We start from the raw sequence: 21,853 nt of genomic DNA, 5'->3' as shown, positions 1-21,853 counted from the left end.
GCGTGAGTTCTATACCATCAATTATCAATGGACAATAGTTCATCTAGTCAGCATCCGACAAGGCCAAACTATTTGCATAGAACTTTGCAGCTAATTCTACCCTATGCGACGAAGACCATCAACTCCCCGTATCTCCTCCTATAACACACAACACGCTAGGTAACATACAAATAACTGTGCGTGAGGTCGCCAAGCTAATCAAGAACCTTGATTCCAGTAAGTCAACTGGCCCTGGCGGTATTCCAATTATAGTGTTAAAAAAGCTACAACCAGAACTTGTCCCCATAATTACCAAACTGTTTAAGCGTTGCCTTAAGGAGAAGCGCTTTCCAACACCCTGGAAAACCTCATCAGTATGCCCTATATTAAAAATTCAGGTGATAAGTCATCTCTCTCTCTCAATACAGACCAATAAGCCTCCTGTGTGTCATGAGTAAGTTGCTGGAATCCATATTAAATAGAGAAGCAGTCAACCATCTCAGCCGAAATAACCTTCTTAGTGACATGCAATGCGGTTTCTGTTCTGATCTACAGCAGACGTGCTAACGGTTATATCTCATAGGATTAGCGAATCTCTCAACAAAGGCTTCATTTCTAGGGCAATTGCTCTTGGCATATCAAAGGCCTTCGATAAGGTATGGCATATAGGCCTATTTCACAAGATTTCAAGCTACGGTATAACTGGAAATGTTTTCTCAATCATTAAATCATTTCTCTCTGATAGGCTCATAAAAGTAGTGGCTGATAGGCAGAAATCAGAGGCCCACAGTATTAATGCTGGAGTCCCTCAGGGGTAAATCCTGGGCCCAACTCTCTTCTTGATCTACATCAATGATCTCCCAAAACACATACTAAAATCATTCATTGACATCTATGCTGATGACACGACTATCTATGGCAACACATCAAAGGCTGTAAATGACAATGTTCTCTCTGATTCCCTTTTCTCTGATCTTGAGCGCCTGGTACAATGGAGAAATAGGTGACTGGTTACCTTTAATGCATCTAAGACCAAGCTCCTATCATTACATCATAAACGCTCTGATCCCCATCTGGCATCAATTGGAATGGATGGCTCTCATGTTTTGATAAGCTTCTGGGTTTGACCTTTACTCCTGATCTGAAATGGAACACGTACATCAAGTCTGTGGCCAAGGTTGCTAGGAAAATGGTGGGATCCTTCTACGCTCCAGAAGATATCTTACTAACGATGCAATTCTCTATCTATATAAAAGCCAAGTACGCCCAAGGATGGAGTACTGCTGCCACATCTGGGATGGAGCTGCTAAAAACAGCCTATCCTGCCTTGACAAAGTACAAAATAGACTTCGTGGCTTAGTGGGGGATGCCCTTTTCTCTTCCCTGCAACCTCTCTCCCACAGAAGAGACGTTGCGAGCCTGTCTCTCTTTTATCGTTATTTCCAAGTGCTCGTCTGAGCTCCATTCTCTGGTACCCCTCGCCAATCTTTCACGAAAAACACCCGACTAGTTTAAACCACTGTCAAAAATTTTCCCCACTCTTTATCTGTGCCTAAATCAAAACGTAGATTCCATGAACAAAGCTTCTTTCTTAGAACTGCATACATGTGGAACTCTCTGCCGCTTGCCTGTTTCCCACCGGACTTCAACTTGGCTGTCTTCAAGTCCAACACAAACAAATTCCTGATGAACCGCCCCCTTAAGTAAAGACACTTTATCAAATCTCCAATACTAACTATTACTACGATACTATCCTATTGATTACTGTACACACAATAACCCTTATCCCCGAGTGGCTTCTGGGCTTTGATCAGTGGTGACATCCATGTAAAAATAAATCACTGGATTCGACATTAAATAACCTGAAAACGGTTGATATGCCGTAAAACAAAAACAACCAACCAACCTAAAACGGATCGAAATTTAAATGTCCGTTCCACTCTTGAAACAACCCCTAAACAACTTTTACCAAAATTTTTTTAATGCGTACACAATTTTTTGCTTCGTAATCAGCTGAATACTAGATTTATCGTTCATTGATATCGCGACAATATTTTTTGGTCAACCCTACCACTTGTCCAAACGCATGCGCGCCAACATCTTCGTTACCATTTCCGGTTTAATAAATGTCCTACCTTTTGCCATCACGAGCATAAGTATTATATTCCCGAGCATCACCGAACCCGCCATACCAGGCTATACGTGTCCCTAATCACAGCCCAATCCTTGTATACTATCTGACGGCAACTCACAGTTCACAACCCTAACCTTAGCCGCTCCCATCACGTGACCAGTGTTGTCATTATTTGTCCGCAAAGAATATTTAAAGAAAATATGATAAAAACGAAACTCTTATTCTCTTTATATTTAACCTCCCTCCATCAGAATTTACCCTGCCCTGCTGCCCAGTCTCCTCTCGCCTCCCACCATCGCCATTATAACCGCCCATTTTTCTCTGCCTCCGTCCTGAAAGTACACCACCCACGTATCCTCTCTGAACCCGTCAATCCGGAAGGAAATATTAAGCTAATTTAAGAAATATCTACCGTCAGCAGGCTTAGTCTTTCGTTTGGCTCCAACTTCAATTAAAGCGAGGCACAGCAACGGCAATATATAAATAAATAAATAAATAAAAGATAAAGAAATAAAATAAAATAATAAATAAATAAATAAATATAAAAATAAAATACAATATATCAGCATACTTTTATGGAAGAAAAAGACAAGAAAAGAAAGTAGGTATTCACGAAGAATAATTTCAGTGGGGCCGCGAACGAAGCTAACTCGGGTTCAAGCTTTCTCTTAATTAGATTATAAAAGCGGTAGGCAAACGTTTTTGACAGTAATCAACTGTCGTTGAAAAACAAAATATCTCCAGTATGTTTTAAGTTCAGAAAATAGATACCGGGTTTGTATTACTGTACACATAGATTCGAAAAAAGTTGTCAAAAAAATATATATATATAATAAATAAATGTTATCAAAGGCAAGAAAAGTTACTTTTCTACCAAACTAGATATATTTTTCGTGTTTTTATTCAATGTAACATGTTTATTCAGCTCGAAAAAACATGCAGTGTTTACCGATGTAGTGGAAAATTCAAAATTGCGCCTGACTCTCTCGTTAACACGGTAAGTTTGGGAAAAGGTGTTATTAAAAAAAAAAAAACTAGACAAAATACTGTTAGAAACTCGTTCAATATATGTTACAGTGACATAGGCTGACATATATTCGGTGGGTTTTTAATAGTATTTTGTCTAGTTTATTATTTATAATACCTTTTTCCAAACTTACCGTGTTAAAGAGAGAGTCGGGCACCATTTTTAAATTTCCACTAAATCGGTAAACACTGTTTTTCGAGCTGAATAAACATGCTACATTGAATAAAAATACAAACAATATATCCAGTTTGGTAAAAAAGTAACTTATCTTGCCTTTGATAACATTTATTTGTTATATATTTGTTAAATATAAATAGAAACGGACTTAAAAAAAGACAAGCAAATATACTCTATAAAAAAATTGTTCTTCAAAATCACTGGATTCGATATTAAATAAACTGAAAAAGGGTTGATATGCCGTAAAGCAAAAAAAAAAAAAACAAAAAACAAAAAACAAACGAAACCTAAACACAGTGAGTCAAGTGAGATAACCGTTAGATCAGCTTGATGTAATCTTTAAAAAGTGTTTTCAAACCTATTTATACATAAAAGCTGTTATATTTCACGGCCGCGCAAGCGCATTCGTGAAATACCTGACAAACAGAAAAAAATCCGATGACGCCCAAATACCAATTTTTCAATTTTGATCCCTAAGTAGCACTTTTCTCCGGATGAAAACCGACAAAAAAGTTTTCTACGTCTGAATATCTTAGATACCTAATTTCAAGTCTGTAGATCAAAAATTCGTTGAATATGTAGGTTAAGAACTGTCATCATACACATAGACCCTCATTTTCACTTTTATAGATATCTATAATATAAATCTAACCTGTCTGTTTAAATGTCTGTATGTATGTATGCTGTATGTCTGCCTAAAATTTTCGATAGAGGCGACGGATTCCCACGAGATCAATATCGTTCTAAAGCTCGACCCTTCGGACGACAAATATCGAAAAATTGACTAAAAACATTAACTCCTTCAACCTCAACTAGGCACTTTTCTAGAGGGAGGAGTCGCTTTTTCGCTGAAATTTCGATTGACTAGCCTTAATTTAAACCTTCGTCGCTTCCAGTTTGGCCATGGACGCAAAAGAAAAACGTCATTTTTTTCCCACATTCTTTTCGTCCTTCGCAGTACGGGTTTGAGCCTGTCTGCTAACTACCACTTTTTTTTTGCTTCCCCCCCCCAAACTAGTCTATAATATGAATCTTACCTGTCTGTTTAAAGGTATGTATGTATGTATGTATGTATCACAAAAACTTTCGACAGATGGGACTGATTTTCACGAGATTGGTATCGTTTTGAAGCTCGACCCTTCGGACGACAGACATCGAAAAATTGGCCAAAAATATTAATTTCTTCACCCTCAACTGGGCACTTTTCTATAGGGAAGGGGCCGTTTTTTTTTTTCGCCGATATTTTTGAAAATCACCGCCTCTTTTCGATTGTCCAGCTTTAATTTAAACTTACGTCACTTCCGGTTTGACGATGGGCACAAGAGCTAACGAGTCGCTTTTTTTTTTTACTTTCTTTCCTTACTTTGCAGTAGGGTTTCAAGCCTTTCTGCCTACTACTATTTTTTTTTCTTTCGTTGCGCTCACAGTTTTCCTTCTTTTTTTATTTTTTGCTCAACCAACACCCTCACACAAACCTTCACTTTCTTTTCCCCTTTCGCGCCAGGGGTTCAAGTCTGCCTGCCTACTTCCTCTTTTTAATGCTAAACACACACCTACAAGCACCCCGACTAGTATGAAATAGAGTGATTGAAAAAAAAATATTTTTTAAATATTATTGGAATACATGTAACCCAATTTAAAACGAAAACCCCAAAACGACCCTAAATATATTTTTATTCTATATTTATTTCATAATTCTCGATTTTCCTACTTTTTAAAAATTGCCAAAATGTCCGTTGCCTTATTTTCTGTTGCTTTAATCTAATTGCCCAATTTTACGTCACCGAATTTCTCTTTGTCTACTTTCCTTTGCTTAGTTTTCCACTTTCCAATTTCCCAATTTTCCGTTGCCCAAGTTTCGGTTGAGTAGTTTTCAATCACCCAACTTTTTGTTGCTTAATTTTCCGTAACTTTTTTGCGATGAGTTATTTCTGTTTCTCAATTTTCCATTGCTCAATTTTCCGTTGCTTAATTTTCCATTACCCTATTTTCCGTTGCCCAATTTTCCATAATCTAATTTTTTGTTATTAATTCTGTTGCCCAATTTTTATTGCCCAAATTTCCATTGTCTAAGTTTCTCCTTGCCTACTTTCAGTTGCCCAATTTTCCGTTGCCTAATTTTCGGTTGCCTAATTTTCTGTTGCCTAATTTTCTGTTGCACAATTTTCTGTTGCACAATTTTTTGTTGCCTAATTTTCTGTTGCCCAATTTTCTGTTGCCCAATTTTTTGTTGCCTAATTTTTTGTTGCCTAATTTTTTGTTGCCCAATTTTCTGTTGCCCAATTTTCTGTTGCCCAATTTTTTGTTGCCCAATTTTTTGTAGCCCAATTTTCTGTTGCCTTATTTTGCGTTGCCCAATTTTTTGTTGCCTAATTTTCTGTTGCCTAATTTTCTGTTGCCTAATTTTCCGTTGCCCAATTTTCCGTTGCCTATTTTTCCGTTGCCCAATTTTCTATTGGCTAATATTCCGTTGCCTCATATTAGGGGCGCAAGCTAAACAATACCGATTAATTACTGATTGCAAGTATTACGCAATCATTGCTTTAATAATTACCTTCCCTCCTCGTCGCACAGGCAATAATTTAAAAGAGATCCATGTCCTATCTCGGCAGATCATAATGGGGTTGTAAATAAGTAAATTGTCAAAAACAAAACTTCCTCATTTATCTCGTAAAGACGAGCCACAAAAATCTAATTGGTGCACAGGTTTCCTTAATTGCTTTATGAGAGCTGAAGTCAAATCTTATGACGCCAATTAAATTTTACGTTTAATAATAAAAAAAAACAATAAATCTTTCCAGGATGTTTCAACTTCAAAACGAAGACAATATTTTCGAAAATTTACTAAATTAAACAAAGCAGTAGAGTTTAGTTGATAGTTCAGGACTTATTAAGGCTGACGACTGTGTTAAGCCTGGAACGGGAACTGGTAGCAGATGCACCAGTCCAGATGTGACAACAATACTCCTTGCATGGACAAACCGTGGCCTTGTAGAGATACAGGATTCTTTCATGTGTACGTATGTATGTGTGTGTGAGACGGCACTAACCCTATTTGGGTTTAACCGGCTTCCTCCGAAAGAGGGGGTTCCATGGGAATCTGAAATTCACAAGCAGTCCTCAGCCGCATGTATATCCCCGTGAGGGGAGATAACGGCGTTAGGTTTTTGCATCTCTTGCGGGGAGGTGTCGACGTTCTCCTACATACATTGGTCACCTATTTTAGTAATGGCCAGGTTCAACGTTGCTTAACTTCGGTGATCTGAGGGGAACCGGTGTGTGAACGTGATTACGTCGTATATACTCAGGTGTTTATAGCCTTTTATGACGGTAGAGAGCCGACCTTCTTTGCAGCAGCCTTGGCAATTACCTCAATGTATCTGTTTCAATTCATGTAGTTTGTGAATGTTTACTGTAGGAGCTTGAGGGAAGTATTTTCAGGCAGAGTATCTTTAGTAGGGCTATGATAGGACGGATTCTTAAAACAAAGTCGAGCAAAGATTGCTACCCAAAATAGTATGGTTTGCCACCGTGTGACTAAACAGCATAATGAGGTAGGTGATGGCGCAAAGTGGTCCATGACACAAACTGTAAACCTGGGTGTGCCACGTTCGAATTCAGTTCATTCCTCAGAAACTCTTCCAATTAACGTGACCCCACCTGTAAGTTTAGCATTCATTAAACATTTAAAATTCATGGTGTTTACTTTTGTTTGCTTTATATTGTTGCTGAACATGATTGAGTTTTGCTAAGAGAAAGGCAAAAAACAAAACAACAACAAGAAATAATAACACCTATATTTGGGTCATTTTAAGGAAGGAAGCTGATATTTTCAAACGACCATATCTGGTAGTAACAGACCTCCCGTAAGTTTTACCGTGTCTTTCTATGGAGAATTCTAATTGGAAAGATATCGAGGAAACCAATGCCAATAATAATTGTTTATTTCATTTGATATTGTCAGGTATTAGCAGGGTATCGCCGAAAGTATTACTATTTTTATGATCGTTGTAATAGTTGTAGACATAGAATGTTATCGTAGTAAAATAAATATTTACGGAGAAAAATATTTATGCCAAGATGTTTTAATAAAAAAGAATGTAGAACATAAACAATAATTGAAAATTAGGTTGACCTCTACAGTCTGGCGTAGTTTTACGTATATGTCATTTCAGATAAAGTTGGGGAAAAACACGTATTATTAGATCAGTCAAGAATAGGGAGTGAGCGAGAGCGGATCTGATCGGACGCTGATAATTCCAAGCATGGAGAATCTGATTGCGTTATTTAAGGACCAGCGGCAGCTTTTCACTGGGGAAGCATCGGTAATAAAAGTTGCTGAAAAGATAACCGGAGATTTGTTGATTCATTGGGATGAATCTATTTTGCAGTTGTTCGAGAGGATCCGCCACACAAGATTAAGGACGGACAAAGTACGTTTCTCCGATTCGCTCGATGTTACAAGCCCAGAGAACTGATATTTCTCCTCTTTGTTACATTTCTGTTGTAAAAATGAATCTGGTGTCGTAGGTTTTATACCACTGCACTACGCACGAGTTTAGAAACACGTATATAATATACATCTTTCCATGTTTTACAGAAACAATAATATATATTCATTCTGGCGCCGTAATATACAGAAACCCTGACAATATTACATATTCGTTCTGGCGCCGTAATATACAAAACCCCCCGATAATATTACATATTCGTTCTGATGCCGCACCATACAGAACCCATGACAATATTGCATATTCGTTCTGGCGTTGTAATATACCCCCCCCCCCGATAATATTACATATTCGTTCTGATGCCGCACCATACAGAAACCCGACAATATTACATATTCATCCTGGCGCCGTAATATATAGAACCCAGGACAATATTACATATTCGTCCTGGCGACGTAATAAACACCCCCCCCCGATTATGTTACATATTCGTTCTGATGCTGTAATATACATATACCCGATAATATTACATATTCATTCTGGCGCCGTAATATACAAAACCTCCGACAATATTACATATTCGTTCTGGCGCCACCAGTATACAACAATATGGATGAATGAATGAATTAATATCTATGAGGAAACGGCATCAGAATCCGTCCCTTTTTTGGTCGTGTTTTTTTTTTTTTGTTTTTTTTTTTGTTTTTGGAATGTGGCAAGCAAAGACGTGTCAGGTGTCAGATGAAACAACGAGGAAAACTTCAGGCAACCCGGAAATTCTTGGGGCAGGATTTTGGCGAACACTATGCAGAAGTTTACATCGTCTACCACACAAACAAACAAACAAACAAACAAACAAACAAACAAACAAACACACACACACACACACAACACAACACAGACACACACACACACACAACTGAAATACATAAATCTTGTTACCCGTTTTTCTCGAGTGGCTTTTGGGTTTCAATAAGAGGCGTCTCATTAGTGAAAGTAAAAGTTTAATGGTAAACGTCGATATCAGAATACCCCGGGCAAATCACCGCTAGAAAAATCATCCGCGCCCATCAAACTTAAAAATCGAATCGGAAACTCGGAAATAAAATGAAACAAACTTTATTTTTATTAATACATGTTATTATTTAAGTAGGAATGAATTACTAGTCGTTACCTTTCTTACTGCAATATTTCGCTATCCTTGTTACTTAAAGAAAATTAATTCTTTTATTTTTTCCATGCGTACCTGCGAATTAATATTTCGTTATCTTTCTTACTAAAATAAAATAAAATAAAATAATTAATTCTTTTTTTAATTCTTTTTCACTGAAAATTAAATAAATAAATTACGTCTAGCTGAAACCACTGTCAATAATTTTCCCCACTCTTTATCTGTGCCTAAATCAAAGCGTAGATTCCATGAACAAAACTTCTTTCTTAGAAGTGCACGACCGTGGAACCCCCTTCCGTTTTCCTGTTTCCCACCTGACTACAACTTGTATGTCTAACTAAATTCCCTTAATTAAGACACTTTATCAAATATCCAGTACTAAGGATAACTCCGATACTATCCCCTTGATAACTGTACACGCAATAATCCTTATCCCCGAATGGCTTCCGGTGACCTTCTTGGTGACCTCCATGTAAAAGAACAAAAAAAAAACCCCGAAAATTAAATAAATAAATAACGAAAATTAAATAAATAAATAACGAAAATTAAATAAATAACTAATAAAAATTAAATAAATAAATAATAAAAATTGAATGAATAAATAACGAAAATTAAATAAATAAATAACGAAAATTAAATAAATAAATAACGAAAATTAAATAAATAAATAACGAAAATTAAATTATTAAATAATCAAAATTAAATAAATAAATAACGAAAATTAAATAAATAAATAACGAAAATTAAATAAATAAATAACGAAAATTAAATTATTAAATAATCAAAATTAAATAAATAAATAACGAAAATTAAATAAATAAATAACGAAAATTAAATAAATAAATAACGAAAATTAAATAAATACATAACTAAAATTTAATAATTAAATAACGAAAATTAAATAAATAAAAAATTTTCTTTTTGGTTAAATAACACGACAAATAAATAACAAACAAGATTTTTTTTTCCGAACAAAAAATATTTGAAAACCAAAACACTTATTTTATAAAAAAAATGTATCAAAATATAATTATACAGACATTTGTTGAAAAGTCTGCATAAGAAAATATAATTTTAATTAAACAATTTTTTTATCAAACCAACATTGAAGGAGGAAGAGCAGGATGACGATGATGATGATGATGATGATGATGATGATGATCATCATCATCATCATCATCATCATCATCATCATCATCATCATTTATTTATTTATTTTTTATTATTCTTTATTTTTTATTTTATTTTATTTTATTTTATTTATTTATTTATTTATTTATTTATTATTATTTCATTTTGGAGTTTCCGGTCTGGTCTTTAAGTTTGCTGGGTGCGGACGATTTTTTTTAGCGGTGATTTGGTCAAGGTGTACCGGTTGTCACATTTACCTATGTGTGTGTGCGTGGGTGTGCGTGTGTGTGTCTGTCTGTGTGGGTGTGTGTGAGAGCATATGCGTTGCTGGCCTTAAAAGTCACCCTTGAGCCGTTACTAAAGACGCACCCTAACTGTAATTGTAAAAACATTCATTTAAAAGTTTTAAATTTTGTAATGAAAGCAACACATTTGATTTTTATAAAATAAAATTGTTTTGCTGTGGTTGATGTTGTTGTTGTTGTTGTTGTTGTTTTCGAACAAATAAATAATTTATATGAAACATTTTTTTCGAATTAAAGCAACGTTGAAGGGTCAACAACAAATTAATAATTTAAATGAAACATTTTTTCCGATTTAAAGCAACGTTGGATTTTTTTTTTCCGAAAGATTTTTTGAATTGAAGTAAAAGTGTGATACCCGATAAGTAATAATAAAAATAAAGTTCATTTCATTTTGATTTTGAGTTTCTGATTCGAACTTTCATGGTCGCAGGCGATTTTTTTTTTTTTAGCTATGATTTGGCCAGGGTATTCCGACATAGACGTTTACCAGTTGAATTTTATGGAAAACGAACGAAAATCCGTTTTTTTTTTTTTTTTTTTTTTTTTAATCAGAAGGATTTCGCACTAACGAAACAAAAATAAACGTCAAATAAACAGACGGCGCCAAAAACTTAAGTACTTGCTGATTAATATCGAGAAAAAAAAAGAAAAAGAAAAAAGAGAGGTGACATAAAAATAAAATGTCTTCCATTAAATGTATCCATTTTATAAATGAATATTCACGAATGGGTAAGTGTTGCATTTTTGTTTTATTCATTCCATTTTTCTTTCTTTTTTTGTGACACTTTTATTTAAAACCTCAACGGACGAATATATACGAAACTGAGTGTAGACTTTCAACGCTGTACGGTTTTTATTGCTCTAAATTAAACCAAATAAAATAATAACCAATTATATATGCATTCGGGTAAAATAAAAATGTGTTGCAAATTTATTCACGGCAATCATCCATTTATGAAAACCCGACATTTTTGTTACCCCCCCTTTTTTTTTCCTTTTTTTTGCTACGAAAGGCCCTAATTAGGATATGTTACGTTTTTACCCCCTACCTTCGTGAAAACTTATCCAAACGTAATATCCCAAATCAGCCGTCAGACCGACAGCTGGGACATTAATATTGGTAAAGAGTGAATTTACATGAACGTTTTAGGGTCTGCCTATTTAAATATTTAAACATATCGGTTCTTTGTACGAATACTTATCTACACGAGCTGGCTGTGTGTAGTTCGCTACTCAATTGTTAGATTGTCTCGTTTCACGGCATATCAACCTGTTTCGGTTTATGTAATGCCGAATCTAGTAGTTTTGGACGACTTGACTTCTTGCTACTGGACTCAAGCAGTGCCGATTCAGGGACGTCATTTAGAAGTTGTGATGCTCTTTTTGAGATTCGTGCAGAATGAATCGGGGTCGAGAGAGGGGCAAAAACGGTTGTCACTTCATGGTAGCTCTAGGTAGAGAGGATCACAAATGACAATAGTCAGAAATCAGGGGGGAAAAATGCGCAAGAACAAAAAGTTTCCGAAAATGAAACTAAGAGCTCTGTCATTTCGAGGAATAATTTTCATTGCAGCTTTTCCGTCATCAAGGCCAAAGATGGACCAGATATGTTCCCGATTGACTGGAGGTTGAAACCTGAAATAAGAATTATTTGTCCTTTATGTTGTAAAGGTATTTATGTATATTCTTGTCTCGTCATGAACTGTAATTTAATGTATATACACACATAACGAACTCTAGATTAGATGATCACAACGCAAGACGGTCATACACATACACACATATATACACCCGTCATATAATTGACTGTGACACGTATATATACACACGTATATACACTCTATATACACACATTCATTAGAAGAACATCTTATACCACTGGACGATACATTAATTTAGACACGTATATATATATATATATATATATATATATATATATATATATATATATATATATATATATATATGTATATATATGATGACTGCAACGTCTTGCCAGACGAGTGCCACTCCCTCTCACACTTAAATTCCATGAGCCCAAATGCCTGAGGGAGTATCTGTACAAAGATGTTACAGAGTCTTAGCTTTGTACGACAGCTAACTCTCTCTCTCTCTCTCTCTCTCTCTCTCTCTCTCTCTCTCTCTCTCTCTCTCTCTCGGTTCAAAATGTTGAGATCCAGCAACAAGCAAGAGCAAGATAGCCAGCAACAAATTAAACTGCAGACCAGCTTAATGCGGGTACTGGTCTCCCGCTTTATGGTTTTTTAAATCAGAGATTTGCTTCTCCTAGAAAGGTTGCCTTCACCACCCCAACACGTATATACATACACACAAATATACACGGTGCTAGTTGGTAGTTGACCCCGAAAAAGGGTTCATTCGCCCTTTGAAAGGTCTTGTTTTTAATCCTTCAGGGAGACCAGCCGCCCTCCTCCCCAAACAAGTCTGGTGAGGGAACCAGTTTAGTCGCCGGTAACCCGACTATGAGGCAGGTAGTACTGGGTTACATGGTACTAGTAGCATATGACATGACCGGACACAAATAATTATATATATATATATATATATATATATATATATATATATATATATATATATATATATATATATATATATATAAATATATATATACACACAAATATATATATATATATATATATATATATATATATATATATATATAAATTAGTGATGGGACGATTACAATATCTTTCTGATTTCGATATAATTACCGATTCTGATTTTTATTATAAATCTCTAAATATTAACTTATAAAAGCGTCATTTTGTCCCGATTGCTGTAAAGACACATCGTAAACGTCCCTGTATTTTCTCAAACGTAAAAACACACTTGTGAGCGGTTGATCTGGAGATTTTAGTCTTACTGGAAGTTTAAATCAATAAATATTTATTATTCTATTTTTATTACAAGCAGTGGAAGATGCTTCATAAACCAAACTTCAAATAAAAAAGATAATCTAAGGAATCGGTTTTTGCATCGTAAAATAGGCTCAAAGTTTTCCGATTCCGATACCCCAAAAAGCTCCGCTTTTTCCGATTCTCGATTTCGATTCCGATCAATCGTCCCAACACTAATATATATGGAGTCATTCCATAAGTTCTGTCCGAATTTTTCTCCCTTTTGATAAATTGAACGAAACTTTAAAAAATATTCTGTATACTGTGTGGTATTCTGCATTGTTATGCATTTCAACGGATTACATTTCGTGTTACAGAACGATAAAATCTAAATTTGCTTGATTACAACCAGCCCAAATGTGACAACAGTACTCCATACATGGGCGAATGGTGACCTTATAGAGGTACAGGATACTTTCAAGCGCAAGTAATTTTCTAGCACGGTAGAGAGAGCCCACCTTAACGAAACCTAAAAAAAATATTGTGTATATTGCGTAATCTTTTACATTTTTATGTTTATATGCATTTCAACGGATTACATTTCGTGCTACAAAACGATAAAATTTAAAGTTGCTTGATTACAACTCTACTAACATGGAAGTGCCTAACAATCATTTGAGACATACAATGCTTTATGAGTTCAAGAAAGGAAATTCAGCAGCTGAAATGACTAGAAATATTTCACTTTGAATCGTCACAACCTAATGCAACAATTAATGCTCAAATCTATTCTCAGAAATGAGAACGTTTGAACAAAGCTTTGAGGGAAAAATACCTGCTTTAGTGAATCGAAAAGGGGCGATGTTTCATCAGGACAATGCACGACCCCACACAGCAAGACTCACCTCACAAAAGATCGAAGAACTTGGGTGAGAGAAAATTTCTCATCCACCCTATTCTCCTGGCCTTGCCTCTTCAGACTACAATTTGTTTCGTAGCTTACAAAACCATGTGGAAAGAACAGCTTTTGTAACGCAGAAAGATGTTGAAACTGACATTTGACATTCGAATCAAAGCCAAAAGGATTTTACAATGATGGAATTAATAAGGTTGTTAATAGACGGAAAGAAGTCGTAGATAATCAAGGAAAGTATAATGGTGATTAAATCGTTAATAAAATGTAACATTTCGTAACTTCTTTTCTTTATTCAATAATTCGGACAGAACTTATGGGATGACTATATATATATATATATATATATATATATATATATATATATATATATATATATATATATATATATAGTCATCCACATACAACACTGTTTCACTGTTTCACAACTCATCAGTGCGGCTAGACAGGCAACTGCCTCAAGCCATGAATTGAGGAAAAATAGCTATACATATATATGGCGTAAGTAATTTTCTAGCACGATAGAGAGCGCCCACCTTAACGAAACTTAAAAAAAATATTGTGTATATTATGTAATCTTTTACATTTTTATGTTTATATGCATTTTAACGGATTACATTTTGTGTCATAGAACGATAAAATTTAAACTTGCTTGATTACAACCCTACTAACATGGAAGTGCCTAACAATCATTTGAGACATACAATGCTTTATGAGTTTAAGAAAGGAAATTCAGCAGTCGAAACGGCTAGATATATTCACTCACTTTATCGCCAGGAATATGTAAATGAAAAAACTTGCAGAAAATAGTTTGCGAATTTCTAAACAACTAACAACGTGTTTATCGATTTGAATAATATTTTTATCGATTAAAAGAATGCGTTAATTGATTTAAAAAATGTTTTTTTATCGATTTAAATGACGTGTTTATCGATTCAAAAAATGTTTTTATCGCTTTGTAGAGTGCGTTATTCAATTTAAATAATGTGTATATCGATTTTGAAAGTGGGTTAATCGATTGGAAGAATGTGTTTATCGATTTTAACAGTGTGCATATCGATTTGAGATATCTGTTAATTATGTTGTAGAATATGATTATCGATCCAAACAATGTGTCTGACTTGGAAAATGTATTAATCACTGTTACGATAGTATTTATCGATTTCAATAATAGATTTCTCAATTTGAAGAATATTTTTACCAATTTGGAGAATGAGTTTATCGTTTTTAAGAATGCCTTAATGGATTTTTGGAATGTGTTTATAGATTCAAAGAATGTGTTCATCGATTTAAATAATTTTTTATCGATTTCTATTAACGTGTTTATCAATTTGAGAGATGTTTATCGATCTGAAGAATTTGTTTATCGATTTAACGAATGTGTATATCGATTTCGAAAATGTGTTTATCGTTTAGAAGTATCTGTTAATGACTTTGTAGAATGTGTTTATCGATCCAAACAATGTGATTATCGATTTGGAAAATAGGTTCATCGCTGTTTTTGTTTTTTTGTTTTGTTTTACAAGGTGGTCACCACTTATCAAGGCCCGGAAGCCACTCATGGATAAGGGTTATTGTAAGTACAGTACGTTGATGTGGATATTTTAGAGTGTCTACTTAAGGGGGAGGTTCATCAGGAATTTGTTTACGTTGGACTTGAAGACAGTCAGGAGGGAAGCAGGCAGAGGAAACAGAGTTCCACAGGCGTGCAGTTCTAAGAAAGAAGCTTTGTTCATAGAATCTACGTTTTGATTTAGGCATAGATAAAGAGTGGGGAAAGTTTTTTACAGTGGATTCAGCTAGACGGATGTTTTTTGTAAAAGATTGGCGAGGGGGGACCAGAGATTGGAGCTCAGACGAGTTAATGTTGTGTTTATCAATTTGTGGGATGTGTTTGTCAACTTGAATAATGTGTTTATAGATTTGAAGAATGTGTTTATCGATTTGACTAATGTGTATATCGATTTGCAAAATGTGGTAATCGGTTTGAAGAAGTTATTTAACTTCATTAATTGAGAGCATCAAAAATTAAAATAAGAAATAAAACTTCGATTGGTGAGAGTGCGCGTTACTTTCAGCGAATCTATAAGGCAGAAGTACATCATGAGAATATCGTCATTCTACCACAGTAAAACATAAAAAATATAAAAGCTTCAGTGCTTCGTTTTTTTTTTCTTACAAAAGAGCCAGCGCTTATCAACGTCCGAAAGTATAAGGGTTACCGAATGTCCGTGAGGCAACATCGTCACGAAGAGTAACTGTGAGAATTCGGAAGAATTTGATTATTTAAGAAAAGAGACTAAACCCAAAATTTGGAAGACGACCATGTTCCAATAAGCTGGAAACTAGCAACGCAGTATAGATTTCCACAGGCAGGCAGATCTAGGAAAGAAACTTTGTTCATGGAGTTTGAGTTTAGTTTTAGCGACGGATAGAGAGTAAGTGAAATTGTTGTAAGTGGTTGTAGCTAGATAAGTGTTTATTTCGAATGTTTTATAGAAACGGACCATAAATAAAAACTTATTCGAGTACTTGCCATGAAAATAACAATAGAGCAGAGTTAAACTTACTGCATCTCTTATGTGCGAAAAATGTTGGACGGATTAAAAGATGTCAGCTACTAGATTTCGAAGTCGGGCTTGAACACTTTCAAGGAACGAAAAGGTGATTTGAGGCAGCTCCCGGCGAGATATGGCAAGAGTATACCATGTTAGAAGATATTTGACTCTTATACAAGTAGAGAATTGCCTCGGGAGTGAGATTTGTTTTTTACAAGGGAGTCATCACTTATCAAAGCCCGAAGGCCACTCAAGGATGAGGGTTAATAAATGTAAGATGGTATGTAGTAATTCGCAATGGTGTAGATTGGTTAAAATTGGGATTATTTAAGGGGACGGCTCAACATGAATTGTTTACATTGGACTTGAATGCTAAGGTATTGTAATCGTTATGGACGCAAAAAAATGCAACTGTGTTCCACTAGGTGTATCAGAATTTTTGTAGGAATTTTTGACACCCCTAACACGAAACTGCGAATAAAATATAAAAATCTTTTAATTTCTCCGTTAAAAGTGGGTTGTTTATTTTCTTTATGGATTATACTTCCAAAATAAACTATTAAAGTTGTTTTAAAAGTAATAGAAATATTTTTTTTTTAAAAAGCAGTAATGAATTTTACGAAGTCAATATTTTTCAATTTTTAAACTTTAAAAATCTATCAAAATTTTTCTATTGATTCTATTTTTACGATATTTTCAGGGTCAATGTGGAATTTTATGCTCTTTCTAATAAACCGAATACACTATTTTAGACAAACGTTTTTTTATTAATTCATGCCCCCCCCCCCATTTTCAAGTGTCTATTAAAAAGTAAATAATTAATTTACTCCCCGAAAAGTAAATAATTAATTTACTCAAAAATTGAAGAGAAAAGGTCAATAAATAATATATTCAAATTTAAAACAAAACAACAAAAAAAAACCGTAGTGTTTTTTAGAATTTTATCTGTAAAGTTTGAAGTTTAAAACCTTTTTTTTTAAAACCACGTTATGGAACCTTGGTCCTTGCTCCTTTAATTGAAAAAAAAATAGAGCTTGAATTACATTTTTCGATGAGTTATAAGCTTGGAAAGACAGGGGGCCGAATAATTCACGCCTCCGATTTTTAAATGTCTATTAAAAAGTAAATAATTAATTTATATACCAAAGTCTTATATATCACAAATTGAAGAGAAAAGGTCAATAAATAATATATTCAAATTTAAAACTAAAAAAATAACTGTTTTTTTAGAAATTTACCTGTAAAGTCCGAAGTTTAAAACCTTTTTTTAAGAAAAACACCACGTTTTTTCTTTTTGTTTTTTTTAATGAAACCTTGGTTCTTGCTCCTTTAATTGAAAAAAAAAATAGGACTTGAATTACATTTTTCGAGGAGTTATAAGCTTGGAATGATGGGGTGGAATTATTCACTATTTTCACGAAATTTCTGACACACCTAGTGTTCCACAGGCGAGCAGTTCTTGGAAATTTTGCTTTCTTCATGGAACCTGCGTTTAGATTTAGGCACAAGTAGAAAGGCTGGGAAAATTGTTGATAGTGGTTGTACCTATTTACTATGCCTCCCCACGGGACAGAGTTAGACACCAGGGTCGTTTTTTAACGTGGAGAAAAGGTACAAAAATAAAAATTGTCTCAGTCGTGAAGGATTTCTCCTCCACCGAAAAAGAACAAGAAATAGAAGTGCAGCATCTGAAGAATAGATGGTATTTATTTGCTCCCCCACCGAGCAAATTAGGCACAAGGCCGATTTTTAATGTGAGGAGTGAAGGGAGGGGGAAGGGGAAAAGGGGACCAGCTCCCAAGAGGTGGGAAATGGGAGCTGGTTAAAGGTCAGGCATGTGGGGTTGCCCCCACATCTGGTCTTTGCTTGCAGTAACTGCCGGAACAGATACTACACTTTTATCTTGTCCCGAAGGCCAAGTTGTTGTAGCTGGTCGGGTATTTTTGTGAAAGTTTGGCAAGGGCGGGAATAGATTAGAGCGCTGACGAGCACTTGCTATGAAAATAACGACAGAGCAGAAACAGGCTCGTAACGTCTCTTGTTGGAAAGAGATTAGAGAAGAGAAAAGGCCATCACCTACTAGGTTTCGAAGACAGTTTTGAACTTTATCAAGGCAGGATGTGGTACGCCGAGTTGCTTCTGCCAAGAAGTGACAGCAGTACTCTATTTAAAGACGTACAAAGATCTTATACAAATAGAGGATCGCATCGACAGTGATAAACCAACTGGAGCGGTAAAGTCTTCCAGACCTCTTTGCGGCGATCTTGGGAACATGCTTTCAGGGCAGGTAATGAAAAGGATGACCCCAGGATTAACATCCCCAGAAGTATACATTGCTTATATTAAACTGAAGCAAAAAAAAAATAATAATAATAAAATAAAATAAATAAATAAATAAATAAAATAAATAAAATAATAAATAAAATAAAATAAAATAAAATAAACAAAAAATAAAAAAAATTCTGCAAGATCCGGGATTTGTTTATTGTGGCTTTATTTTTATAGGTCAATTTTATTCTTTACCTAGAAACGTTTATAGCGAGCTTTTGTCTCGGGGACTTATTTCCTACAACCGGTTCCTGGTCTATTAGGGCTTAAAGAAACAGTTTTGCCAGCAATTAACTATTAAACCTGATCGTTAAGAAAGAAAAAAAAAATCCCGGTGTATGTTTTGATTAAAAAAAGAAATAAATAAAATAAAATAAAAATAAATAAACGGGGGATCAATTTAGTAAGTTTTTAAAAAGGGCACAGAGAAAATAGAGTATATGAATAAGGCTTGCGGACAGACATCCTTGCTGGGCCGGTGTAGATTTTGAAAGGAAGGATGATTTTGCTGAGAAAATATGTATGACTAGCTGGGAAACCTTACGTTACCCGGGATTGAATGATTATCATCGAACGTTTCACACTCTCTTATTGTTATTGTCATCGAAATCGCCTATTTTTCAATCTAATCGATTGATTGCCTGCTCTAGTCGGGGATGCATCCTGGAGCACTGGGTGGAAGTTCCACTTAGTTCACAATACTGTTGATTATATAAAATTATTTTTTATATATAATGGCTTGAAATAAAGTTTAAAATGCAAAAGTCAAGTATCATGGCTTAATTGTGCTCTAAACAGAACATAAATTTCCCACGCGACCCTGTCATACTAAAGAACCGACTGTTTATTTTATATTATGGGTCTTTCTGCTTGTGTAGTAATAAAACTTCTCAAATGCACTTGTGATGTTAACTTTAGTCCAAATTGTTGGTTTTTTTCTTTTATCGAACTTTTTGGATTATCGATATTTATCAAAGACATTCCCATACACAACCTATCTATGGACACTGTCAGATAACTAAATGATATTTATGCGAAATTTTATACAAATCGCCCACTCGTTTTGGAGTATTGGGAACGAAGTCATTCATGCACACAATTCCTTTTATATCATAGTTGAGATAGCGGAAGCGGTGTTTCTTCAATATCCATGGGTTGTACGTCAACAGATTCCAATAACAGAATCAGTTATTTATCTCTCTGAAATGATGACAGTAACATAACTGTATTAAGACAACACTCGTCCTAGACGGATTGAACTGACTTCCTCCAAAGGAGGATATTTCATTAGAGTATGAAATTCACAAGCAGTCCTTAGTCGCATGTATATCCTTGTCATGGGAAATTATAGCATAAGTTTTTTCAGCTCTTACAAGGAGGTGTCGATGTCCTCCTACATGCAACGCCTGCTATTCCTAGATGATCGCCCATCTAGGACTGACCAGGGTCAACTTTGCTTAACTTCGTTGATTCAATGTGAACTGGTGTCTTAAGCTGATTATGTCGATAGTAACGGAAATAGAAATGTTGACCTTCCCCCCCTTTTTTTCTTATTGATTGAATTAATGAAATCAATAAAAAAAAAGAACAACAAATAATTTCATTATTTGCTCTGGGTTTTCTCGTCTACCTTTTTCAGTCATTTTTAAAGTAACCTCTTGCTGCGCATGTACCGTAGATGAAAATACTTTCAAGCAAAAAAATCCAATTCCTTATAATTGTAGAAAATCATAGATGCCAGAAGATTTTCCACCCTTTCACAAAACACGTACCTTTGCTAATTTGCTTCTTGTTTCCTGTCCGAATAAAAATCCTAAAATAAGTATGTAATGTGAAAGAACATCTTATCACTCAACCCTCACCCAGATCGGTCCTTGTACGAAACGTTAAAAAAAGTTGAAGAACTATGAAGAAAGGATTGGTACTATTAAAGCTCCAGAATTTATTTTTCTGCATAGCCATCAGGATTTTGAATGCACTTTTACCAGCAATGAACGATGGCTGTACATGCGCGTCCGGATCTCGTTTAATCATCTAAAAATAATGCCTCTTATTTTTTTTTTTTTACTCATAATGTAGAAGAGCTACGAAAACAAGAGTGGTAATATTAAAACGAGCAACCATTATCTACTTCAGAATTTATTTTTCTACAGAGCCCCCCACTATTTTCAATGCACCTTTGCCAAGAATTAAATCACGCATTTATGCTTCTGACGCACGCCCAGTATAAGGGTTGCTGTTTTAGAGTCTCATACCGTCAATATCTGCAACTGAGAGATGTAGCTTTCAGATCATGAATGCATTACTTCAGTCATCATAACAATGCAATGTGCACCCCCCCCCACTGATCCGTTCGGGCGCAAAAACAAGAGGCATTACTTTTGGAACACCCCTCTTACATCTGATCTCTACCATAGTTGTTCTTTTATGATTCATTAGCAGTATGTTTTGTTTGGGATGAATAATAATGAAACAAACAACAGTAAATATAAACTCTGTGCACAAAGAGACGAAACAATATCCCACATTAGGGTCGAATAATTTTTTTTAAAAATACCACTGATGGTTTGACACTCATTAAATTTGGGGTATAAACCTCATGTGCGCGTGTGTGGATGTTGTGGGGGGTGTTTCTCCCTGAAAGTACCCGGGGTTTTGATAGTTACTTCCTCAGAACATTTGACTGCAATGATAAACGTATTGGTCTGATGCAAACGATTTTAAAAGAAACTGGCATATCTAAAGGCATAAGCTAAGCTAGGTTTAAAATTTATGAAGTGTGTCTCCTTTAAAAAAATATCATAAATAAATGGCTTTATAA

The sequence above is a fragment of the Euprymna scolopes genome, chromosome 39, assembly GCF_053919585.1.
Source record: "Euprymna scolopes isolate OS-2025 chromosome 39, ASM5391958v1, whole genome shotgun sequence".
NCBI classification, from domain to species: Eukaryota; Metazoa; Mollusca; class Cephalopoda; order Sepiida; family Sepiolidae; genus Euprymna; species Euprymna scolopes.
The sequence above is the reverse complement of the archived record's forward strand: the minus strand, read 5'-3'. Positions refer to the sequence as shown.